Source organism: Arachis hypogaea, chromosome 1 (assembly GCF_003086295.3).
Source record: "Arachis hypogaea cultivar Tifrunner chromosome 1, arahy.Tifrunner.gnm2.J5K5, whole genome shotgun sequence".
NCBI lineage: Eukaryota > Viridiplantae > Streptophyta > Magnoliopsida > Fabales > Fabaceae > Arachis > Arachis hypogaea.
Genome location: NC_092036.1, coordinates 59,616,161 through 59,632,849, shown reverse-complemented (window position 1 = coordinate 59,632,849; position 16,689 = coordinate 59,616,161). Strand labels below are relative to the sequence as shown.

At 36.4% G+C, this 16,689-nt stretch overlaps 1 non-coding gene across 1 annotated transcript; it reads right to left on the bottom strand.

Moving 5' to 3' along the window:
- Nucleotides 1–15,009: 15,009 nt before the first annotated feature.
- Nucleotides 15,010–15,117, bottom strand: LOC112716913 (small nucleolar RNA R71). The gene has a single exon (XR_003160521.1). It is a non-coding gene; the product is annotated as a small nucleolar RNA R71 (small nucleolar RNA).
- Between the last annotated feature and the right edge of the window lie 1,572 nt (nucleotides 15,118–16,689).

The window sequence follows — 16,689 nt, the reverse complement described above, 5'->3', positions numbered from 1 at the left end:
TGGTATCTCGCACACATGCATACACTAAACATGATATCTGGTCTACTTGCCGTTAGATAAAGTAATGATCCTATCATGCCTCTATACTTCTTTACATCTATGCTTTTACCTTGTTCATCTTTGTCAAGGTAGCAAGTAGTGCTCATTGGTGTGTCCATTGCCTTAGCATTGTCCATTCCAAATCTTTTGAGCAGTTCCTTGCAATATTTGGTTTGGCTAACGAAAGTTCCTTCTTTTCCTTGTTTGATTTGCAGACCAAGGAAGAAGTTGAGTTCGCCCATCATGGACATTTCAAATTCACTTTGCATGAGGTTTGAGAAAAACTTGCAAAGTGATTCGTTAGTTGAACCAAATATTATGTCATCGACATAAACTTGTACCAAAAGGATATTTTTGTTTTCAATCAAGATAAATAAAGTTGTATCAACCTTCCCTCTTCCAAAACCCTTTTCTATTAAAAACTTGCTCAAACGTTCATACCAAGCTCTTGGAGCTTGTTTAAGACCATAAAGAGCTTTCTTGAGTTTAAAAACATGATTAGGATTTTCATAATCCTCAAAACCGGGAGGTTGTTCAACATATACTTCTTCTTTAATGAAACCATTAAGAAAGGCACTCTTAACATCCATTTGATAAAGTTTGAAGTTATAAGAGGATGCAAAAGCAAGTAACATCCTAATTGCTTCTAATCTAGCTACGGGAGCATAATTTTCGTCATAATCAATGCCTTCCTCTTGATTATAACCTTTAGCTACTAATCTAGCTTTGTTTCTAACAATTGTACCATTTTCATCGAGTTTATTTCTAAAAACCCATTTTGTTCCTACAATTTTTTGATTACTTGGTTTAGGCACCAATTTCCAAACGTCATTTCGTTTGAATTGGTTAAGCTCCTCTTGCATTGCCATAGCCCAGTGTTCATCATCAATTGCGGACTCAATGGTAGATGGTTCAATTTGAGAAATAAAAGCACTATATGCAAATAAATTTCTAAAAGTGGATCGAGTTGTTACCCCTTTCGAAACATCACCAATGACGTTGTCTAGAGGATGATCCTTTGAAGTACGCCAATCCTTTGGAAGTGCATTTATTTGTACTTGTGATGGTTCAATTTCTTCAACTTGAACGCTATCCTTTGTTGAGCTTGTAGAGGCTTCATTTAAATCTTTTTCTTTGTCTTCACCATTCAAATTTAGTGAATCAAAGTTTTCTACATTTTCATCAAAATCTTTTCTAGCACAACAACGGTTAGTTTCATCAAAAGCGACATGAATACTTTCTTCCATAGTCATGATGCGTTTATTATATACTCTAAAAGCTTTGCTAGTTAAAGAGTAGCCTAAGAAGATTCCTTCATCAGCCTTAGCATTAAATTTGCCTAAGTTATCTTTTCCATTATTTAGAATAAAGCATTTACAACCAAAGACGTGAAGGTGGGAAATATTTGGCTTTCTTCCTTTGTACAATTCGTACGGTGTTTTCTTAAGAATAGGTCGAATGATAATCCTATTCATAACATAACACGCGGTACTAACCGCATCCGCCCAAAAGTACTTAGGAATATTAGCCTCATTGAGCATAGTTCTCGCCATTTCTTCTAAATGACGATTTTTTCTTTCAACCACACCATTTTGTTGTGGTGTTCTAGGAGAGGAAAAATTATGCTCAATGCCATTTTCTTCACAAAAAGTTTCAAAAAGATTGTTTTCAAATTCTCCACCATGATCACTTCTAATAGATGATATATGCAAATTCTTTTCATTTTGAATAACTTTGGCTAATCTTTTGAATGCTCGAAATGCATCACTCTTGTTTGCTAGGAACAAGGTCCATGTAAATCGAGAGTAATCATCAACAATAACTAAAGCATAGTAATTGCCACCAAAGCTCATAGTTCTAAGGACCAAATAAATCCATGTGCAAAAGTTGTAATGGCCTTGTTGTTGAAACAATGTTTTTGGATTTAAAAGAGGCCTTTACTTGTTTTCCCTTTTGACATGCGTCGCAAAGGACGTCTTTTTCAAAACGTAGCTTTGGTAAGCCAATTACTAACTCTTTAGAGACCAACTTGTTAAGATGGTCCATGTTAGCATGAGCTACTCTACGATGCCATAACCAAGTTTCATCATTTTTACTAACAAGGAATTTCACATCATTTGAGGAAACTTCATTTAGATTAATCATGTATACATTGTCAACACGGTGCCCAATTAGCACAATTTCATTAGTGTCTTGCCTTTTTATCAAACAACATTTTGAATCAAAGGTGACTAAGTTTCCTTTGTCACAAAGTTGGCTAACACTAATGAGATTATGTTTGAGACCTTTGACAAGTATAACATTATCTATGGAGGTAGAAGGATTTTTACCAACTTTTCCAACGCCGATTACTTTGCCGGTGTTGTTGTCTCCATAGATCACGTTTCCTCCGTTTGTAGGCTCTATTGCGGTGAACTTTGATTCATCGCCGGTCATGTGTTTGGAGCATCCACTATCAACATACCAATTTGTATCCTTAGCTCCAACACGTACCTACAAAATAATTAAAATTGGGATTTAGGTACCCAAGTGAATTTGGGTCCTTGATGGTTAGTATGAGCATAATGCCCATAAGGTGCCCATCTCGTATCTTGACTACGAAAGTTTATATGTTTAATTCTAGTAAAGCATACGGGTGCTATATGACCTACTTTATTACAATAATGACATATGACATTTGGATTATGCATCCTATGCATGTTTCTAAATGGTTGCCTAGGTTGTTTCCTAAATGCAACATCTTTTGATCTATATGCATTGTGATTATAATTTCTAAATGAAGCATGTTGAGGAGGATGTTTAAAGGCTTCATTCCTTTTAGGCATGCTTGCCTTTTGGGCTTGCGGTTGCCTAATAGGAGTTTTAGCAATTTTAAATTTTCCTTTTTCAAAACCTAAACCTTCCTTATTATGAACATTCTTTTGGTTTTTCAACATTTTATCTAAGTTCTTTAAAGATTCATTGAACTTAGCTAAAGTGTTCTTAAGATTTGTAATTTCATTTTCATGCATTTTACAAGATTTGTATGGATCACTACTTGTGCTACACTTATCGTTTCCAAGATTGATATTCTCGTTTTTCAACATCTCATTTTGTTTTAAAAGTTCCATATTCTTTTTCTTTAGGAGAGAATAATCTTGGGTAAGTTTTGTGTACACCTCAAGTAAGGCATCATATTCATCTTGTAAATTAAAAGAAGTGAAGTTGTCATCACTAACCTTTTCTTTGTCTTGCCATTAAGCAAAGATTTGCAACCTCGTCGTTATCGGAGTCGGATTCATCCTCGTTCTCCCATGATATGTATGCTTTCTCCTTCTTCTTAAATTTCTTGTTTTTGTCCTCCTTTTGAAGTTTTGGACAATTGGATTTGATGTGTCCAACTTCTCCACACTCATAGCATTTTGGTACCTTTGTTTTGCTCTTGAAGTTTTTCTTCATTGCAAACTTATTGAATCTTTTTAATAAGAGTGCAAATTCTTCATCTCCTTCTTCTTCATTATCATCACTCTCTTCTTGCAGTGATGTTGTTTTAAGGGCGAGACTTTTCTTCTTGCTTTCTTCACCTTTTTGTCTATTTAGCATAGTCATTTCATAGGTGAGAAGATTACCTCGTAGTTGATCAAATGTAAGTTGATCATAGAGCCTTCCTTCCACAATGGCGTTCACTTTGGAGTTCCATTTTGGTGTAAGGCTTGTAAGCACCTTGGTCACAATTTGTTTATCATTGTATTTTGTGCCAAGCATGCTTAGATTGTTGAAGATCTTGGAGAGTCTTTCAAGAGCTTCTTCAATGCTCTCTTCATCTTTCATTTTAAAATTTTCCCATTCATGAACCAACATAAATACCTTTGATTCTTTAACATGGTCGGTTCCTTCGTAAGTGATTTGGAGTTTATCCCAAATCTCTTTAGCGGTTTCACATGTAGAGATCTTCATATAATCATGCTCGTTAAGTGCATAATGAATGAAGTTGATGGCTTTATCATTCATTGCCACTTTCTTCCAATCATCGTCACTGTATTCATCTTCTCCTTTCGGTACTTGCTTTGAGACGGAGACTTCTCCTTCTTTAGCGCTTGTTGTCTTTGTTGGAATGTGATTTCCATTCTCAATCACTTTCCAAATTCTCACATCTTGAGAACGGATCCAAATTCTCATCTTATTTTTCCAATAAGAGTAATTTGTTCCGCTAAAAAGAGGAGGTCTAGCGGTTGAGTTACCTTCGCTAGTGTTGTTGTTGTTAAAGCCTGTGCTTGCCATGATCTTTTCCCTTAAACAGTTAAGTCTTTCAAAGGGTTAAGCTCTGATGCCACTTGTAGAACCTATGCACAATTACTCAAGAGGGGGGGTGAATTGAGTATTGCAACAACAATGAATCTTTTTGCAAAAGTTAAAGACAATATACAAAAGTGTTATTGTACTAGTATTTTTCCAAGAGCTTAACTCAATTGCTAAGCATTTATAAGGAGCTTTTACTTTCCAATAGACACCAACTCAAATAAATTGATCAAGCTTTTCACCAATCGGACTTAAGCTACTCATTAAGTACTTACGAAGCTACTTTTCGATCACAATTTATTTGCTCAAAGGTAAAAGACAATAATATTGAAGAGATGAGTTTGGAGAGATGCAAACGCTATTTAGAGTGGTTCGGCACAATCCTTGTCCTACGTCCACTTTCTTTCTCAATCGCAATTGAGAAGTTCCACTATTGCCAAGCTTCAAGGTGCTCGCGCAAAACCTTTTACAATCCGAGTCCTTAGTTTCTAACACCTCACGGTATATGATCACCACTCGTATACTAACCCACTCCACTTAGAGATACCTTCTCTAAGATTTGCCTTGAGTACTTAGTATACCTCTTTGGTATCCTCACCGACTATAGTGTTTATAACTCTTGACTCAACCTTGGAGATCACACTCCAATTTACAAAGTGTACAAGAAAACAATTCTCAAAGAATTGTTGAGATGAAATGAGTACTCTCTAGAAGAGTGTGTGATTACAAGTTTAGCACTATTGAACCAATTGATATTGCTCTCTCAAATTGTGTATTATAACACCTTAAAAAATGTGTAGAATGAAAGAATATGAACAAGATAGTTTCCAAATACTCAGGTAAGTGAAATAAGGCTTCAATCCATCTATTTATAGATTCCCCAAACCTTAGAAACGTTGGGGAATTAATGGGATGGAGCCTTTTTTGTCAAAACTAGCTGTTTTTTATGTTTTTGAATTATTTGCATCGATGCATAACACTTTGCATCGATGCAAATGTGTCTTTGAAGCTGAAATTTGAATTTTCAGCTAGGTTGCATCGATGCAAACATCTTTGCATCGATTCAACAAGTCGTCGCATGCTTTGCATCGATGCAAGATGAGTGTGCATCGATGCAAACCTTAAAGAATGGCTTTAAAATCACTTTAAAATACTTAGGATTGATCTCAAACTTGTTGGAGTCAATTCCTATGCTTTTGTACCTTTGAAAACAAGTTTTAAACCATTTGGCTAGCATCGAATTGCAAGATGTGTATCAAAACATTTTGTGAGTGTGTGTTGAGAGATTTAGCAATTGGTTCTTAACAAGAAGTTACCTAAGTCCTAAGACACTATACTTGTCTTCAAATGTTGTGGACTTGAGTTTCTTGTTGTTGTTGTGTTGCTTTCAACTCTTCATTCCTCAACGTTGAATGTTGGTTGATCTTTCAACATGCTTGTTCATTCAAGTTGTTTGTTGGTTTGTCTTTCATGTCGTTTGTTGGTTTGTCATTCATCAAAACCTACGAATACAAACTTTGCATACAAGCAACATGATTTACAGACACTTTGGTCCTCAAAGAACTGCAAGAAAAATTTTAGACTGCGGATTTTGGTGGTCCACACTTTTTAAGAATGCTAATATTTTCTGTGACTCTTGCCACCAATGCCAAAGATTTGGAAACATATCCAAGAGGGATGAGATGCCCCAACAACTCATGTTGTTTTGTGAAATTTTTTATGTTTAGGGTATTGATTTCATGGGTCCATTTCCATATTCGAATGGTTTTTTATACATTCTATTAGCTGTTGATTATGTTTCTAAATGGGTGGAAGTGATTCCTACCCGTACTAATGATGCTAACGTGGTTGTTTCTTTTGTTAGGAATAATATTATTTGTCACTTTGGATCATCACGAGCAATCATGAGTGATCAAGGCTCTCATTTTTGTAATAGAAGAATGACAGGTTTGTTGAAGAAACATGCATCATTCACAAGGTGGCGATGACTTACCATCCCCAAACAAATGGCCAAACTGAGGTGTTCAATAAGAATATCAAGCGCATACTAGAGAAGATTATGAAACCTCATCGGAGGGATTGGAGTACTAGACTTGCAGATGCACTATGAGCTTATCGGACAGCTTACAAGACACCTATTGGCATGAGTCCGTTCCGCCTAGTCTACGGAAAGGCTTGTCACCTTCCGGTAGAAGTGGAACACAAAGCTTACTAGGCTGTGAAGGAATGCAACTCAGAATTGGGAGGAACCAGAATTGAAAGAAAATTGCAACTAGAGGAATTGAGTGCCTTCGACTAGAAGCGTATGAGAATTCAAGGCTCTACAAAGAAAAGGTGAAGACAGTACATGACAAGAATATCAAGAGAAGAGAGTTTAGAGCTGGAAATCAAGTCCTTCTCTACAACTCAAGGTTAGGGTTAATGCCGGGCAAACTGAGGTCAAGGTGGGATGGACCGTACACAGTGGAGAAGGTGGAACCATATGGAGTTGTCCACCTATGTCACCTCTCAAGCCCCACCTTCTTCAAAGTCAATCGCCACTGTTTGAAGCTATATCACAGTGCAAAAATAAAGAACAACAAGGAGCTGGAGATCTTCCTCTTAAAGGATCCAGCAAAGGATGAGGTCTGAGCCTGTGGACCGTCCAACTTAAGGATGTTAAAGAAAAGTGCTAGGTGGGAGGCAACCCACTATGGTATGATCTTCCTTTTTATTGGTTCTACTTTATTTATGTCTGTGTTAATTTTCACATCTGCATGTTTATCTTTATTTGGAGTTATTTCTATAATTTTATAAAAAAATAAAGACCCTGCCACGTGTGCGCATGGCTGACGCGCACGCGTGAGATCGCGGACATGCACCATGCAAAAACGGTGCTTGAACGATGCGTCCGCACGACCAAATAGAAGGTTGTGCTGGGGCCGTGTGGGAAGGGGGCAAAGGGCACGAGCACTAGTCACGCGTACGCGTCGATGCCAATTTTCAATTTGTGCTGTATTCGTGCGGGGACAATGCCACAGCACGACCTGGATAGAGAGTTGTGCTAGGTTCGTTCCGGAGGAATGCTAGGCACGCAATGCTGCCCATGCGTAAGCATGGCGGACTCGTACGCGTCGCCCCGTCCCTAAAATTTATGATTATGTGATGCTGATACTGTGCCTCCCGCATGGCTCGAACAATGAGTTGTGTCGAGCCCATGCAGGTATCGTGCTAAACGCGCAACTCAACCTCACACATACGCGTGGATGACGCATGCATGTCACCTTCATTTTTCACAATCCACGCGTACGCGTGGATGACGCTTACGCGTCACTATCTGTTTTTAAATCCAAAACACGTAGACTTAGTCTGCGCCGTTTTCTCCCCCTTCTTTTGTTTTCCTTCTTTTCTCCTCCCTTCATTCTTTGTTCTTTCCTCTTCTCTACTCACTATTCTTTCCCCCCTTTTTTCTAATGGAACTACACTATTTTTCGGCGACCACCGTGCTTTGGCGTTCTCTTTCTTTTCTCTCTATTATCCCTCTTCTTTCTTTCCCCTATTCTTTCTCTATCACTTCCACTTACCACTACTCCTTCTTACATTTAAGGTTTCATTCTTCTATCATTATCTTCTATATTTTCATTTAATTTAGTTACATCTCAATAGGTTATTTTATTTTTGTTGCACTTTATGTTCTTATTTCTTGCTTAATCTTAGTTATTTTATTTTCAATTTATTTTATGTTTGCAATTGGTGTTGGATCACTATTCCTTTTATAAATTCATTGGATTGTTTGGTGATATTTGCTCTATTGGATATAATTTTTTTCTTCTTTTCATGGTGTTATATGTTGGTGTTGTCACTTGCTTGTTGAATAATACAATGCACATCACGTGTTTGTGAAAATGTTTCAATGAATTCTTACTTTAACTTTACTTGTATTCTTGCATTCTTTGCTATTTTTTCACTACACTTATCTTATTAATGCATTCTTCACTATCCCTACTCGTTTCTTTATAATTCTCCTCTTCCCTCATTTTCAGTATGACAACCGCAAAAGGAAAGGAGAAATCTTCTAAGAAAATGGTTTCTAAAAGGCAAGCACCAAAGTCACCCACAATTCGGCAGCCTTCTAAGAAATCAAAAGTGGACATCCGCATTGATGAGTCAGACAAGAAGATTCCTGCTAAGGATACAGCGCAATTCGCCAAACGCTATTGTGAAAGGATGCATGCTAATATTATGGAGCGGAATCTCCACCGTGAACGCCTCCTCTTTGTACTGGACCATTTAAAACAATATGTGGAGGATCGAATGAAGAGGAGATGTTGGGGTTTCTTGAACCGAGATTCAATTGAATTTAACTTGTCTTGGGTCGATGAATTTTATGCTAATTACCACCCCCCAACCCTTGACTCCATCTATATGCATCAGAAGCAAGTCCCTATCTTAGAAGACGCTCTTCACCGAGTGCTAGGTATCCCACCAAATCCGGAAGGGTTGGATGCCTTTCCCGAAGCGGAAATTGCCCACAAAGGTTATACTTTTGATTAGGACCCCGTCCTTAAGGCCATTGTTAAGCCCGAAAGCACTTGGGTTTATGGGCAACGCAAGGTTAACCCAAAGGGGATTTTGGCTAATGATTTGATAGATGAGGCTCGTATATGGCAACAAATTATGTCTCACTATATTTGGCCGAGTACTCATGTGTCCTCTATCACCGGAGACATGGCTGTGCTAGTATGGTGCATTCTAACTGAGAGGCCACTTAGCATCCCTAGACTCCTCCGCCGAGCCATGAGCTGCGTTCACACAGTTGGTAAGATTCCCTTTCCAGTCTTGGTCATGGAACTAGCATCTGCAGTTGGCATTCCGCACGAAGCGGATGACGTAAAAAGCAAAATCCCCTTGGCAGATGCACTGGTTCCCCATGGAGAGTGGATCATGCCACAAGTGCCATCCAAGAGCCTTAATGACGGCCCGTCTTTGGAGGCTCCACCATCATCAACACCCCATGTACCACCACCATCCAACCACCAGTTGCTACTTGAGATCCTTGAGAAGATAGATCGGTAAGGCCGGCGGATTGAGCAAATTGAGTGCCACAACAAGCGCCGTACAACTACTTGAAGGAGCTCATTAGTTGTACTCAACCACCTCCGGGGGACTCCGACACCTCGGACTCTACTTCCATTAATGGCAATGCAAGCGATCAAGCTATGGACACGGAGGCGCCCCGGTCCCCCATCATTTGGCCATTGGAAGTGGCGATCCTGGACACACCTTGTGGATCACTGATGGCACAGAGGACCGTGCCAAGCATTAAGTGTGAAAAAGTCGGTAACTGACTTCCGAAGGTAACAACTCTCTCTCAACACCAATATTTTAATTCTCTTTTGTTAAATAGGATAACTTACATGTGTAGTTAGTTGCTTGCATTTAGGTACTACTTGGTTGAAGTGTAATTTCTTGTCCAAGAAACTGTCTTACGATATTTCACTAATTTGAATTAATATTTTGTTGAAATTTCCTGAAGAAATTTAATTTGGAACATGGTTTTAGAGCTCGAACACACAAAACCAGTGAGAATTTGAACCTATTTGATTGGTTGTATCTATCAACCAATGTTTTTTTTGTGTGTGTGTTATTCTATCTAAAATTGTGATATTTGTTTTGCTTGATTCTATATTTCCATTGTTTGATGTATTCATACACTTATGTGATTGAGGCCTTGTTTCATTTAGCTCACATACCCATATGGCCTACCCTATCATTCCCCTTGCAAACCAATGTTGAGCCATTTTACCCCATTTATTCTTTATTTTAGCACATCATTAACTCTAAACGAAAAATAATAAATGTCCCTAATTTGAATCCTTGATTAGCTTAGACTAGTGAGGTGTACATGAATTAAGTGTAGGAAAATTGAATTGGGGAATACATGTTTAGGAAATTGGGTATTTTATATTCTTATATGAAAATGTGAAAATAGTTGTGCACTTGTTCATGCATCCAGCACATTAATCATATGCATTAACTCATTGAAAAAAAAAAGAGAAAAAGAAGAAAAAAAGAAAAAATAATAAATAATAAGAAAAAAAGTAAGAAAAAGAGAAAGCAATAAAAAGGGGACCAAATGTCCCAAAGCTAATAAGTGAACTAATGCATATGACTTGTACTTAAAAGATATCAAAGTGCATGGATTTGTGGAAAAATAGTTACTGGTTGGCTAGGCTTTGCATTGTGATAACATGGAATGTCTTAAGTTAGGTGGGAGGTTTAGGTTAATCAAGGATTCAGATTTTAATCCACTTAACCAAATACATTCCTACCTTGACCCTAACCCCATTACAACCCTTGAAAAGATCTCTTGATATGTGTATTTATGCATTAAATTATGTTGATTGGTAGAAGGAAAGCAAGCCTTAGAAAGCAAGATTAGTAGAGAGCCGAGAGAATCGACCCTCAAACACTTGAGTGATTAGAGTGTGTACACTTTTAGTGAGGGTTCGGTGCTCGAGTCTTTGTTCCTGGCTTTCATGAGCTTTCTTCTTGCAAGTTTACTTCTACTTTATTTTGAGATTTAAATTAGTGGAATTAACTTTTGGTTGTTCATGGGGAATCTGTTTACTTTTAACCAAGTAGGTAGGAGCATTTTAGCATGTAGTTGCATTGCACGAGTCTCACCTTTTCCCCTTCACTCTTTTGGTCTCCTTGAGCTTAGCATGAGGACATGATAATGTTTAAGTATGGGGAGATTCGATAAACCATTATTTTATGATATATTTTAGACTGAATTGAGTGGGTTTTGTCAACTACTCTCACACTTATTCATGTAAATTGCATGTTTTTAAGTTTCCTTCCTAATTTTGTGCTATGATTGAAAACATGCCTTCTAAGCCTTAATATTGTTAATTTTTTTAATTTTCCTTTATTACCATTCGATGCCGTGATGTGTTTGTCAAGTGTTTTCAGGTTTACAGGGCATAAATGGCTTAAAGGATGAAGATGAAGCATGTTAAAGTGGAAGGAACACAAGCAACTAAAGAGTTGAGAAGCGAGGAGCGACGCACACGCATGGCTGACGCGTGCGCGTGACCAGGAGCATCATTTAGTGACACGTACGTGTGTCAAGGTGAAAGGTTCAGTGACACGTACGCGTGACAGAGCGTCACGTGCTGCACTTAACAGAACTCGCTGGGGGCAATTTTTGCGCTGATTTGGACCCAGAGTCAAGCCCGAAAATGCAGACTAGGGCAGGGATGGAGCTGAGACTGAGGGACTTCACTTTCCACTTAGTTTTTTAATTAGTTTTCAGTTCTAGAGAGAGAAAACACCTACTTCTCCTAGGGTTTTTTATTAGTGTTGAGTTCTAGAGAGAGAAAACACCTACTTCGCTTTGGATTTGGATCTTTGGATCTTAGATTTGTATCAACTCTTTGGGAAATGACCAAGGATTTTACTCTCAGTTATTTAATATTAATTGTGACATATTCTAAATTGATAGTGAAAATTTTGTTGGTTAAGGATGTAATTACAACGTCATTTTTATCAGAATTTTTTAACTGGCATCTTTCCACCCATCATGATCTCCTCCTAATTCTAAGCATTTTTTATTTTCTCCATATGTTCCAACATCTCTATAACTCTCAAACCCTCACATAAGGTGAACGTCCATCTCATCAGGTGAGTGACTTCTCCCTTTCAAACCCTTACATGAGTTAAACCCTTGCTGAATTAATTTTTTTCCATGGCATGTTAAATATATTGTTATCTTTTTATATATTCTCAAGCTTCTTGCATTTTGGTACACAATACCACTAAGGAGTCAGAGATAGATGATAGTGTGTGATAATTGAAAGAGTCCAAATTTGTGTAAAGAACATATTTAAGCATCAAACAACCCTTTTCACTGTGCCGCTCAAAATAACCACTTCTTACAACTTGTTCACAGCCATCAATTGGAAACTGAGACCAACCAAGTAAATATTGGATTTGAAATTTAATCTCCAAAATTAAGGTACTTTTTTGCTCCTCTTGTCTCTACCTTATTTTATTTTTCTTTTATATATCATTCAGCAGTAAGTAATATACTATCCAAATTCCTCTTGTTTAGCTCTATGAACCTCTCGTGTTACTTGTCTAAATTGTTAAATTTTTTTTAAGAAAAAGAAATTCACTATTTTTATTCCTTAACTTGTATTAATTTCATTCACTACTTTTTGGGTTTATTACTACCTATTTAAAAAAAAAAAATTCTCTGGAAAAACTAAAACGAGAAAAATATTTTATGATAGATAGTTATGAAAGATTCAAATCACTTGGAATTGGGAAGATCTAGCACCAATTTTTTTCAAAATACAAAATTTGGGCATCTAGTATTCTTGCAACATGTAAACTTTACACTGGGCCTTAAACCGTTTATGTGTAATAGGCTTTAGTATTATTCCTATTAAAATTCTCTTATATCTAATCCCAAATAAAATAAAAATAATCATAACTCAAAAAAAAAAAAGAAATAAATCTGACCTGAAAAGAAAAAAGAATAGATGATGAATTTTATAAAATAGTCGACTTTTCAAATTTAATTCGTTAAAGTTCTTAATCCAAATTTAAAAAAAAGAAAAATCATTTTGGTACAAATTACATACTATCACCAGTATGTTTTTTTTCTCCTATTTTTGTAAAAAGTCATAGTGAAAGTCCTTTACTTCTATTTCTCTTTTGGGCAATGAATAGATAGTAATTTTTTTCCATACACTTCTTAAAGGACGGCGTGAGAAAATGGTCTAAGCTGAGGGTGAAGGAGGCTACAGCATTTCCTTCCAATACAAAGATAATACTCCCATTTAACAAAGAGTTGCAACCAATTGGTCAAGTAGTTGGACTATTCAGTGGTTTTTTAGGGAGTTTGGGCAATGATTATTCAAACTTTTCCATATGTGAAGAGAGTTGGAAGCACGTGAACAAAGCTAAGAAGGAACATGTATACGACATGATTAAGGTACATCTTTTAGCTTCAACATTTTAAGCAATTTTAGTATTCAATTTTTTTTGGGTAAGACATTTTGCATGGGTAAATTATATGGTTAAATTTTTATGTTTTATTTTATTTTGTTGTTTTTCTCTCTCCTCATTAAAAATTTAAAAGTAAAAAAAATATCTTTTCCTTATTCTTCTCATAATTTTCAAAATTTTGAATTGACTTGGTCAAAATTTTTTAAAATTTAGTTGTTTCTTGTTAGTCAACTCAAAATTTCAATTTAAAAACTTTATCTTTTCAAATCTTTTTCAAAATCAATTCTTTTTCATTTTTTTATGATTTTCGAATTTCATTCTTAAAATTTTTCAAAATCTTTTTTATTTTTCTTTTAATGTTTTCGAAAATTTTAAAAATAAATTTTCAAAATCTTTTTCTTAATTTTATTTCATATTTTCAAAAATCCTTGCTAACAATTAATGTTTTGATTCAAAAATTTCAAGTTTGTTACTTTCTTGTTAAGAAAGGTTCAATCTTTGAATTCTAGAATCATATCTTTTAGTTTCTTGTTAGTCAAGTCATCAACTTTAATTTTAAAATTCAAATCTTTTTAATTTCTTTTTCAATTCTTTTTCAAAAAAAATAAAAAATTTTCAATCATATCTTTTTAAATTTTAAAATCATTTTCTAACTTCTTATCTTTTCAAAATTTATTTTCAAATCTTTTTCAACTAACTACTTAACTTGTTTGTTTAATTTTAAAAGGTTTACTATTTCTTGTCTTTTTCAAAACCACCTAACTACTTTTCCACTTCTAATTTTCAAAAATTACTAAACACTTTTTCAAAAATCTTTTTAATTAACTAATTGTTTTAGTTTTTAATTTTCTTCTATTTCTTTTTCAAATTTTTGAAACTAACTAAATTAATTAAATAAAATTAAAAATATTTTTCTTTTCCCTCTTTTAAAATTTGAATACTCTCTCTCTCATCTCTTTCTATTTATTCTATTTAATCACTAACACTTCTCTTCTACTCATAATTCAAACCCCTCTATCTTTTCTCTGTTCGAATTATTCATCTCCTCTCTTTTCTCCTTCTTCTATTCTTCTATTCTTATACTCATATAAAGGAATCTCTATACTGTAACATAGAGGATTCTACTACTCCCTTTGTTCTCTTCTTTTTTATATGAGTAGGAATAGGGATAAAGACATTCTTGTTGAAGCTGATCCTGAACCTGAAAGGACTCTGAAGAGGAAGCTAAGAGAAACTAAAGCACAACACTCCGGAGAGGACCTTATAGCAAATTTCGAAACAGAGGTAGACATGGAAGCCGAACCTGAGAACAATGGTGGAGATGCAAAGAAGATATTTGGTGATTTTACTGCACCAACTTCCAACTTCTATAGAAGAAGCATCTCAATTCCTGTAATTGGAGCAAACAACTTTGAGCTTAAGCCTCAATTAGTTTCTCTAATGCAGCAGAATTGCAAGTTTCATGGACTTCCATTGGAAGATCCTCATGAGTTCTTAGCTGAATTCTTGCAAATCTGTGACACTGTTAATACCAATGGGTTTGATCCCGAGGTCTACAGACTTATGTTTTTCTCCTTTGTTGTGAGAGACAGAGTTAGGATATGGTTGGACTCACAACCTAGGGAAAGCCTGAACTCTTGGGAAAAGTTAGTCAATGCTTTCTTGGCCAAATTCTTTCCACCTCAACAGATGAGAAAGCTTAGAGTGGAAGTCCAAACCTTCAGACAGAAGGAAGGTGAATCCCTCTATGAAGCTTGGGAAAGATACAAGCGATTGATCAGAAGGTGTCCTTCTGACATGCTTTCAGAATGGAGCATCTTATGTATATTCTATGATGGTCTGTCTGAATTGTCCAAGATGTCATTGGACCATTCTGCTGGTGGATCTCTTCATCTGAAGAAAACCCCTGCAGAAGCCCAGGAACTCATTGAGATGGTTGCAAATAACCAGTTCATGTACACTTCTGAAAGAAATCCTGTGAATAATGGGATGACTTAGAAGAAAGAAGTTCTTGAGATTGATACTCTAAATTCTATATTGGCTCAGAATAAAATATGGACTCAGCAAGTCAATATGATTTCTCAGAATTTGACTGGGTTGCAAGTTGCATCTGGCAGTACTAAAGAAGTCTCCTCTGAAAGAGAAGCTTATGACCCTGAGAATCCTACAATGGAAGAGGTGAATTACATGGGAGAATCCTATGGAAACACCTATAATCCTTCATAGAGAAATCATCCAAATTTCTCATGGAAGGATCAATAGAAGCCTCAACAAGGCTTCAATAATAATAATGGTGGGAGAAATAGGTTTGGCAATAGCAAGCCTTTTCCATCATATTCTCAGCAACAGACAGAGAATTCTGAGCAGAGCCTCTGTGGCTTAGCAACCATAGTCTCTGATCTATCTAAGACCACTCTCAGTTTCATGACTGAAACAAGGTCATCCATCAGAAATTTGGAGACACAAGTGGGTCAGCTGAGTAAAGAGTTACTGAAATCCCTCATAGTACTCTCCCAAGCAGTACAGAAGAGAATTCCAAAAGAGAGTGCAAGGCCATAACTATATCCAAAGTGGCCGAACCTGGAGTGAGTAAAAAGGCAGAAATTTTCAGTGAGGAAGACTTTGTTGGATGTTCACTGACCAATAAGGAGGTCCCTATTGAGGAACCAAAGAAATCTGAGGCTCATATAGAAACCATAGAGATTCCATAGAACTTAATGCTGCAGTTGATGAGCTTTGATGAATATTCTTCCTCTGATGAGGATGAAGATCTTGTTGAAGAGCAAGTTACTCGGTATCTTGGAGTAATTATGAAGCTGAATGCCAAGCTATTTGGTAATGAGACTTGGGAGGATGGACCTCCATTGCTCATTAAGGATATGAATACCTTGGTTCAGCAGAAATTACCTCAAAAGAAACCGGATCCTGGAAGGTTCTTAATTTCTTGCACCATAGGCACCATGAACTTTGAGAAGGCTCTGTGTGACCTTGGTTTAAGTATTAACCTCATACCACTGTCTGTAATGAAGAAACTTGGGATCTTTGAGGTGTAAACTGCAAGAATCTCACTAGAGATGGCAGACAAATCAATGAAATAGGCTTATGGACTTGTAGGGGATGTCTTAGTGAAGGTTGAAGGACTTTACATCCCTGTTGACTTCATAATTCTAGACACTGGGAAGGATGAGGATGAATCCATCATCCTTGGAAGACCTTTCTTAGCCACAGTGAAGATTTGATTTTTGTGTGGTCTAGAATTTCACAAATGAACTCTCGTTGCAAGTATAGTTTCTAAACCAACAATAATCCTTTCATACAAACATTCGTTTGTCACAAGTAACAAACCCCTAAAATTAATAACCGAAGTATTCAAAC